Source organism: Arachis ipaensis, chromosome B8 (assembly GCF_059453495.1).
Source record: "Arachis ipaensis isolate K30076 ecotype BB chromosome B8, ASM5945349v1, whole genome shotgun sequence".
NCBI lineage: Eukaryota > Viridiplantae > Streptophyta > Magnoliopsida > Fabales > Fabaceae > Arachis > Arachis ipaensis.
Window position 1 is genome coordinate 94860236 of NC_142443.1, and position 10077 is coordinate 94870312.

The 10077-nt window shown below is 36.2% G+C and overlaps 1 non-coding gene across 1 annotated transcript; it reads left to right on the forward strand.

The window, feature by feature from the left end:
• Positions 1 to 292: 292 nt before the first annotated feature.
• LOC148548888 (small nucleolar RNA R71) lies at positions 293 to 399 on the forward strand. Its single transcript, XR_015897832.1, has one exon. It is a non-coding gene; the product is annotated as a small nucleolar RNA R71 (small nucleolar RNA).
• The last annotated feature ends 9678 nt before the right edge of the window (positions 400 to 10077 follow it).

The following is a 10077-nucleotide window of genomic DNA, read 5'->3' on the forward strand; positions in this document are numbered from 1 at the left end:
GATTGCTGCTACTTGATTCCTTTCCATCTTCTTGGTAAGGTCAGCCAGCTGTTTGGTGATCATCTTATTTTGGGCCAGCAGTGCAACCACGTTGTTCAGCTCCATCACTCTTCTAGTGTTGCCTCTTTTAGAAGCATAGAAGTAGTCATTCTCAGCTACAGTCTCAATGACATCTATGACTTCTTCAATGGTCTTCTTCTTGTTCAGAGATCCCCCAGATGAGTGGTCTATTGCTTTCTTTGATTCATAAGAAAGACCTTCATAGAAAATGTGTAACTGCACCCATTCATTGAACATATCTGGCGGGCACCTTCTTGTCAAGTCTTTAAACCTCTCCCATGCTTCATAGAGAGTTTCACCATCTTGTTGCCTGAAGGTTTGTACCTCAGCTCTTAACCTATTGATCCTTTGAGGAGGATAGAATCTCGCCAAGAATTTATTCATCACATCTTCCCAGGTTGTTAAACTCTCCTTCGGGAAGGATTCCAGCCATTTAGATGCTTTGTCGTTGAGTGAAAAGGGGAACAAAAGCAGTCTATAGGTGTCAGGATGAACACCATTAGACTTCACAGTATCACATATCCTCAGGAAGGTGGTTAGATGTTGATTGGGGTCTTCTTGGACACTTCCTCCGAATGAACAGTTGTTCTGAACAAGGGTGATGAGCTGTGGCTTTAGTTCAAAGTTATTGGCATGTATGGTTGGCTTTTGGATGTTGCTTCCACAGTTTTCTGGGTTTGGATTGATGTAAGAGCCTAGAACTCTTCTTTCTTGTCCAGCATGATGCACTGGACCTTCTCTGCCATGGTTGTGAGCCCCTTCATCATGATAGTTCTCCATATTCTCATCCATGTTTGGTTCAAAATACTCCTCCTCTTCCTCAGCACTCACGACTCTCTTTCCTTTTGCTTCCCTCCTTAGTCTAAGGAAGGTTCTCTCAGGTTCAGAATCAAAGGGAGTTGAAGCCCCGCTTCTTCTACCTGTCATACAACCAACAAGGCACAAGCAAGAAAGAGATAAATGCAGGAAGTATTCTTGTCAGAAATGCTGTTAGTGTGAGTGATGCAATATATCAAACAGTTAGTGGGTTAGTGAACTGAATTGTAACAAATAAGAGAACACTACAAACGGGTAATGGGTAAAAGAAAGAAAATAACTACAACTGAAAGTAAATCACTCAAATGAAATTAAATCAAACAAAAGAAAAATGCTCAATCTAGGTAATCAACCAATTTAATCATTGTTGATACAAAATTAATCCCCGGCAATGGCACCATAAACTTGATGCACGGAAACTTGTCTCTCAACAAATTTTCCTCGGCAAGTATACCGAATTGTCGTCAAGTAAAAACTCACAATAGAGTGAGGTCGAATCCCACAGGGATTGATTGGTCAAGCAACTTTAATTGGAGGAATGTTCTAGTTGAGCTAAGCAGAAGTTGATTTGAGAGTTGCAGAAAATTAAATGGCGGGAAAGTAAATAGCAAAAATTGTAAATGCTGGAAATAAATAACTGAATATAAATGACAGAAAATAAATTGTAGAATCTTAAATGGGAAATGGGAAATTCAGCATAAAAGTAAATGGCAGAAAATAAAGAGAATGGGTAAGATCAGAAATGGGGAATTCATTGGGCTCAGGAGATGTTGCATTCTCCGGATCAAGTTCATTTTCATCTCTTCCTCAATCAATGCATTCATTGATCTCCTTGGCAATCTTAAGTGATTGAATTCCAATTCCTTGGTAATTCAATCTCTCAAATCTTGATCAATAGCCAATTCCTTGGTCTAATTGCTCATGAGAAGAGATGAAGTGTGGTCACTAATTATACCACATGTATTCCCAATTCCTTGGTAATTCTAGTTGGCTCTTCAAGTCTTGGAAATGGGCCTTTGGATCTTGAGTTAAAGTAGTTTGGAATCTTCAGTGGGCTCAGCTTTACTTGCAGAGAAAGTGTGAAGTAGGCATGGACTTTAGCTAGGACGTTAGTGGCGTTAATGTTAAGTGAAAATGTGGGTTCGAGAACGTTAGTGACAATCACCTTTTTCACTAACGTTCCTAGCCCAAGATGGTTCACATTAACTTTAACGTTAGTGGCACTAACGTGACCACTTACGTTGCCTCTTGGTCCATCGCAAACGTTATTGGCGTTTACCTTTGCCAATAACGTTGCTCTTAGCCCCCCTTTTCTCACGTTAGAGTCCACGTTAGTATAACTAACGTGGCTCTTAACGTGGGCATGCCTTAGCCTCGAGAGTGTGAGTGACACTTACCTTTGTCACTAACGTTCCAAATGCCCCTTCTCACGTTAGTGCCTCGCGTTAATTGTCTTAACGTGGCCACTAACATGGTGGTGATTGCCATCTCCAACGTTAGTGACAAAGGTGAGTGTCACTAACATTGGCTCATCATTTCTTTCCTCCACGTTAGTTTCCATGTTAATGGAATTAACGTGGCAACTAACGTGGCTCATAGTGGCTTGGTCCAACGTTAGTGACAAAGGTGAGTGTTACTAACGTTGGTGATTCCTTGCTCCTCCCACGTTAGAGTTCACGTTAATATAGTTAACGTGACTCTTAACGTGGCCAATTGGGCTTAGTTCAACGTTAGTGACAAAGGTGAGTGTCACTAACGTTGGCTTTGTCTTCCTTTCCACGTTAGAGTTCACGTTAACTGAGTTAACATGACTCTTAACATGGCTAATTGCCAATTTGGAGCGTTAGTGGTATTCACTTTTACCACTAACGCTGGAGCTCCCTTTCTCTCCACGTTAACTACCACGTTGATGCTGTTAACGTGGCAATTAACATGGGCCATGATGATTTCGAAGGCGTTATTGGCAATCACTTTTCTCATTAACGTTGCAAGTTTATTCCCATTCCACGTTAGTGGTCAAGTTAATTAGATTAACGTGGCTGCTAATGTGGCTCTTCCTTGCTTCCTTTGTCCTAAAATCAAGAAAATAAAGTGCATCAAAGCTCTATTTCATGGTTTATCTTGTGCTCAATTGAGTAGATTTTATCAACTCTTTACCCACTTATTCATAATATTTGCATGGTTTTATATTTCCTTCCTGATTTTGTGCTATGATTGAAAACAAGCTTCTTTGATCTTATATTTGCTTATTATTAATCCTCTCTTATTACCATTAGATGTCTTGATATGTGTGTTAAGTGATTTCAGATATTATAGGGCAGGAATGGCTCAGAGGATAGAAAGGAAGCATGCAAAAGTGGAAGGAATACAAGAAGTTGGAGAAATTGCTAAGCTGTCCAGCCTGACCTCTTCGCACTCAAACAGCTATAACTTTAGCTACAAAGGTCCAAACGATGCGGTTTCAGTTGCGTTGGAAAGCTAACGTCTGGGGCTTCGATTTGAAATATAATATGCTATAGTTTCTCTGACGTTAGGCAACACGACCGCGTGATCCATGCGGCCGCGTTGTAGTGACAGAAATCCAGCATGGTTGAATTCGAGACCAGCAAATTCTGGGCTATTTCTGACCCAGTTTGCGGCCCAAAAAATACAGATTAGAGGCTATAAAGTGGGGGAATGCATCAATTTATAGGCATGCTTTCATATTCACAATTTTAGGAGTAGATGTAGTTTTTAGAGAGAGAAGTTCTCTCCTCTCTCTTAGGATTAGGATTTAGGACTTCTCTTAGTTTTAAGAGCGACTCTCAATCCCAGGTTCTTTATTTTTATTTAATTTATGAACTCTTCCATGTTACATATAATTTTCTTAATTAATGTTATTTGAGGTATTTCAATTTATGATTGCTGTTATTGTTGCTTTACATCTGAAGGCATTTTTATTCCAGTAGATTTACTTTTTCCCTTTTGGTTTTGGTTAAGAAATCAGTAACTCAGGAGCTATCTAACTCAACAGCATAATTGTTAATTTTTATCTTGCCAATTGAATTGAACTTCAATAATCCCAATTTTTTCTTAGGAAATAAATAGGATTCGAAGATCAAACTAATTAGTCCCTTGACTTTCCTTTACTTTAGTAAAGGTTGACTAAGTGGAATTAAGATTCAATTTTCATTATCATTGATAAGGATAACTTGGTCTGGACTTCCAATTTCTCTTACCTTGCCAAGAGTTTAGTTTACAGTTATTTATTTATTTTACTTGTCATTTAAATATATCTGTGCTCATTGCCCAAACTCAACATTCCCCAAAAACACACTTTTTCATAATCAATAATAAGAACACCTCCCTGCAATTCCTTGAGAAGACGACCCGAGGTTTAAATACTCGGTTATCAATTTTAAGGGGGTTTGTTACTTGTGACAACCAAAACGTTTGTACGAAGGGATTTCTGTCGGTTTAGAGACTATATCTACAATGCGACTGTTTTTATGAAATTATTTACTAGCAAAAATCCCAACGTCAAAATGGCGCCGTTGCCTTATTATTGGTTATTGTAAATATTTTTTGCTTTTTGTTTGTTTATTTGTTTTTATTTTTGTTTTTATTTTTGTTTTTATTTTTGCTTTTTCATATATTAAGAGGTTATTGGTTTTTATTTAGTTATAAAAATTTTTTTTTTTCAAAAATTTGTTCTTAATGTTCATCTTGATCTTCAAGTTGTTCTTCGCGTTCATCTTGACCTTCAAGCTGTTCTTAGTTGTTTTCTTCGTTTTGATCTAAAAATTTGAAATTTGGTGTCATTTTATTGTTTTTCTCTTCCCTCATTAAATTCAAAAATATTTTTAATTAATTTTTTTCGAAAAAAAAAATTTTCAGATTTTTATTTTTAAAATTTTTATCTTATCTTATCTTATTTCAAAAATCAAATTCAAAATTCAAATTTAAAAATTTTCAAAATTTAAATTTAAAAATTTTCAAATTTCAAATTTCAAATTTCAAATATTCAAATTTCAAAATTTTAAAATTCAAATTTCAAAATTCAAATTTCAAAATTTCAAATTTTAAATTTCAGAATTTAATTTTTAAATTCAAAATTTAAATAACCTTTTAATTTAAATTTGTTTTTATTTTCATTTTTAATTTTTATTTTGCTACTATGAACTCTCACCCCTTTGGCTATGAATCTGGTTACAATTATGTTGCAGGAAGAAGAAATTACAATGAGAACAGGCATCAAGGTTGAAACAATCAAAGATGGGAGGAGCCACAAGGATTTGATCAACCCTCATGGCAGCAACCACCTCCAGTGGACTATCAACAACCACCACCATATGCCTATGAACCTTTTCCTCAACATGACTTTGAACCACCATACTCACAAGCCCCTTCCACCATTCACCTCCATATGACCCTAACCCACATCCACCATACCAACCACCTTATGAACCAAATAAACCATACATAGATCCACCCCAAACCTCCATGGAGAAAGCACTTGCCAATCTAAACTCGACTATACAAGCTCTCGTCGCCCAAATTGGACCACCAAATACCTTCAACAATCAACCCTCAAGCTCTAGTGCACTTCCTTTTCAACCATAGAATGATCTCTCCATCCCATCACCACCATCCATGGAAGAGCACCTACATCCATCAATCCAAGAGCAACATGATCCCAATGATGCTATTGACATAGAACAAGAGAGAAGGGATCATCTTCGCGAATCCATACTTCATAAGGAGCTAGAGGAGGCCCTAAAGGTGAAGGTAGTAAATACCCTTGAAGATGAAAGAATAGTTGGAAGGAGTTGTCATGGAAAGAAAATCATCAAGGATGAGTACGATTTTATATTAAAACTACTGGACAAAGCAGTAATTATTAAAGAGAAAAAAGTGGTTGAAGACTTGCGAGATGCTGAACCTCCATGGGAAAGTCAAGATATAGAGCCTCCTTCCAAGACGGTTGCATTTGATGTTGAGGAGGGTGTACAACCTCCAAGGCATACCCTGGTTGAAGACTTGGAAGAGGTTAAAATCGAAGAAGCTTGCAAAGAGGTGGAAGATGTCAAAGAAGAGCATAAGGAAGTGGAGCTTGCAAGTTCATTAGAGACACCTCCCCCAAGGCCATTACCGTCCAACACAACATTCAAGTGGGTAAAATTCTCATCCTTGACCTTTACTTTCCCACTTGAATATGGGCTACTGGAGACGGATGGTCAACTTAGAGCTCTTTGTGGTATTAAGAGCTAGAGGAAGATGGCCAAGAATTGTCCTCCAAGGTTCATTATGGTTGGAAGCTGTAAGTTTAAACGCAAAGGTTGGTATAAAGCTCAACTGAATGGGTCTAGGAAGCTGTTTGGATGTTTCAGTGAGAATTCTAAAGCTGAACCACCCAGATAGAATCATGATAATCAACTTGAAGATGAGTGTAAAAGCAAGATTTGGGATCCTGGAATCTGTTCTGACATCCAACACCCCGGGAGCCTAAGAATCTGTTTGAAGCTGCTCAAAGGCTTTACGTGCCTAGTTTGGGATCCCGGAGGCTATTGGCATTCTAAGCACTGGTGGAGATTTTTGGACGAATTTAAACACAAGCCACCATAACAGGAAGCCCCTCCAATGTCCAACTTAAGGACTTTAACTAAAAGTGCTAGGTGGGAGACAACCCACCATGGTATGATTGTTCCTTTTTCATTTTTATTTAGTTTTATTTGCTTTCTAGTTTTCTTTTATTTTATTTTATTATATTGAACCTGGAGTTTTGCATCACATTCATATTAACACTGCATTCTTCATTTTTCAGATTATAAAAAAAAAGGGGGACTTTTCGCATGCGACGCGACAGCGTCGCCGACGCGTCCGCGTCGTGTGTGCGTTGGGAAGAAAAGAATTGAACAGATAGTCACGCGAAAGCGTGGCTGGAGGCACGCTAATGGCACAAATTGATCCACGTGACCGCGTCGCTGACGCGGCCGCGTCATTTGAAAAAATAGCTTCCCACGTGATCGCGTCACCCACGCGACCGCGTGGCTCTGAGAAGTCGACGTAAATGGGTGCATGGCAGAAAGTTGAGCTGGAGTTGGGCTGGACTCGTGCTGGAAGCCCAAGCCCTCCACGCGAACGCGTGCCCCACGCATTTGTGTCGTTTTCAAAAGATGGCCACCTACGCGACCGCATCAACCACGCGATCGCGTCACCCAGATTTTTGGCAAAAAGAGTTTCGAACAGAGATTTGCGCAACCGCAAGGCTGCACTCGCGCCAATCGCACAAAACAGGCCACGCGATCGCGTGACCCACGCGTCCGCGTCACCTGACCTTATCGCGCACCACGCGACCGCGTCACTCACGCGTCCGCGTCACAAGCGGCACACAGAATATCCAGATCAGCCAAATTTCTTATCTTTTCTTCTCTAATCCTTATTTTTCTTATCTTTTCTTATTTCTTTCTTCTTGCTTTCTTATTTTCTCTCACTTCCATTCTATTTTATTTAATTTATTTGCATACTTTCATTCATTGCATATTTTTAAAATTATTATTGGTGTTCAAATGTTCTTATTCAACTGTTACATCTTTTCTGGTATTTTCTTGGTGCTTAGTGACTTGTTTCATTCTTATTGAGTAATATTATTTAAATCAATGCCAATCTTTTATATCTGTATTACTCTTGCATTGACATGAATTTATATTATCTCTCTTTCCCCACTCTCTTCTCCATTGTTGCAAATTTTGCACCACTGGTATGCCATGTGCTTATATTGTTTTCTCACGTACATGTTGAAGCTTCCATGTAAATGAGACCCTTATCATTTGGCATTAACTCAACCATACTTCATTTATTTTCTTATCTCTATTATTGGGTTACCTTTCTTCCTTTTTTCTTTCAGGATGGCCACCAGGAAGAGAACCGGAAGACGCTTACATGGGGAGACAAGCAAGTCAATCTGCACAATCTATAGCGAAAAGCATCAGTTGAAGCCACCCATCCACTTGCACATCTCAGCATGCACCGAGGACGGTGCAATCTTTAAGTGTGGGGAGGTCGATACCGATCTCCATGGGTTAGTACTTTCCTGTCTCAACACCAATATTTTATTTTCTTTGTTAATTGTTGCATTTGCATATTTAATTGCATGTTTATTTGATTTTATGCATTTAGTTACTACTTGGTTGAAGTAATATTTTCTTTTTCAAGAAATTTTTATAGTATTTCACTAATTTAAAAATTTTTTGTGTTAAACTTGTTTGAAAGTTGTATTTGGAACATGGTTTTTGAGCTAAAGAGCACACAACCTGTGAGATTTGAGCTTATTCATATGGTTACATTATTTAACCATAAATATTTTATTCCTGTGTGTTTCCTTCTCTATGATTGTAATCTTTACTTTGTTCCATTCTATATGTCCAATATTTAGTGTATTTACATGCTTGCATATGATTGAGGCCATTGTTTGATTTTAGCTCACTTATCCCAAAATTAGCCTACCTTTTACATCACCCTTGTTAGCCCCCTTGAGCTTTTAAATCCCTTCTGTTTTATAACCACATTACTAGCCTTAAGCAGAAAAACAAAATAAGAATCCCAAGTTGAATCCTTGGTTAGCTTAAGATAGATATTGTGTAAAATTTAAGTGTGGGGAATTTTATGGGAACATGGGATGATATGAAAAAGTAGGGAATTAAATTGAATAAGTCATTTAAAAATTTGGGAAGCATGCTCATGTGAAATCAAAATAATTAAATTACCATGTGCATTGAAGAAAAATATATTAAGTAATTAAATAAGGGGATACAAAAAAAAGAAATTTTTTTTTTGCATTTTTAGAAAAAAAATTCATGCATTCATAGTGTTCTTCATGATCTTCAAGATGTTCTTGGCCAGTCTTCTTGTTTGATCTTCATATTTTCGTGTTTTGGGTCTTTTCTTGTTTTTCATATGCATTCTTGCATTCATAGTGTCTATACATGAAAAATTTCTAAGTTTGGTGTCTTGCATGTTTTCTTTTCTTGAAAATTTTTCAAAAATAAGTTCTTGATGTTCATCTTGACATTCAAAGTGTTCTTGCATTCATCACATGTTTTGATCCAAAATTTTCATGCATTGAGTCTTTTTCATATTTTTCTCTTTCATCATTCAAAATTCAAAAATCAAAAAAATATCTTTCACTTTTTCTCTCTTAAAATTTCAAAAATTTGGATTGACTTTTTCAAAACTTTTTAAAATTTAGTTGTTTCTTATGAGTCAAATCAAATTTTCAATTTAAAAATCTTATCTTTTCAAAATCTTTTTCAAAAATTAAATCTTTTTCATTTTTTCTTATTCATTTTCGAAAATTTTAAAAATATTTTTCAAAAATCTTTTTCTTAATTTTATTTCATAATTTTCGAAAATATCATCAAAAATTAATGTTTTGATTCAAAAATTTCAAGTTTGTTACTTACTTGTTAAGAAAGATTCAAACTTTAAGTTCTAGAATCATATCTTGTGATTACTTGTGAGTCAAGTCATTAATTTTGATTTTAAAATTCAAATCTTTTTCAAAACTAATTTTAATCATATCTTTTTATCATATCCTTTATATCATATCTTTTTCAAAAATTTGCTTTTAAAATATCTTTTCCCAACTTCTTATCTTCTTATCTTTTTAAAATTGATTTTCAAATTTTTTTCAACTAACTAATTGACTTTTTGTTTGTTTCTTATCTTTTTAAAAACCACCTAATTAATTTTTCTTCTCTAATTTTCGAAAATGATCTCCCTCATTTTTCAAAAATTCTTTTTAATTAATTAATTATTTCAATTTTTAATTCTAACTTTAATTCATTCCTAATTTTCAAAAATTACTAACCTTTTTCAAAAACTATTTTCGAAATTTAACTTTAAATTTTAAATTTTAATTTTTGAAAACCCTCTCTCCCATCTCCTTCTATTTATTTATTACTTACTAACACTTCTCTACATCTCACATCTCTGTTATCCTCACCCTTGTGTTTGGATTCTCCTCGCTTCTCTTTCTTTACATTACATTCTTTTCTTCTTCTACTCACAACAGGGGAACCTCTATATTGTGGTAAAAAGGATCCCTATTATTATTTTTCTGTGCCCTTCTCTTTCATATGAGCAGGAGCAAGGACAAGAACATTCTTGTTGAAGCAGACCCTGAACCTGAAAGGAATCTGAAGAGGAAACTAAGAGAAGCTA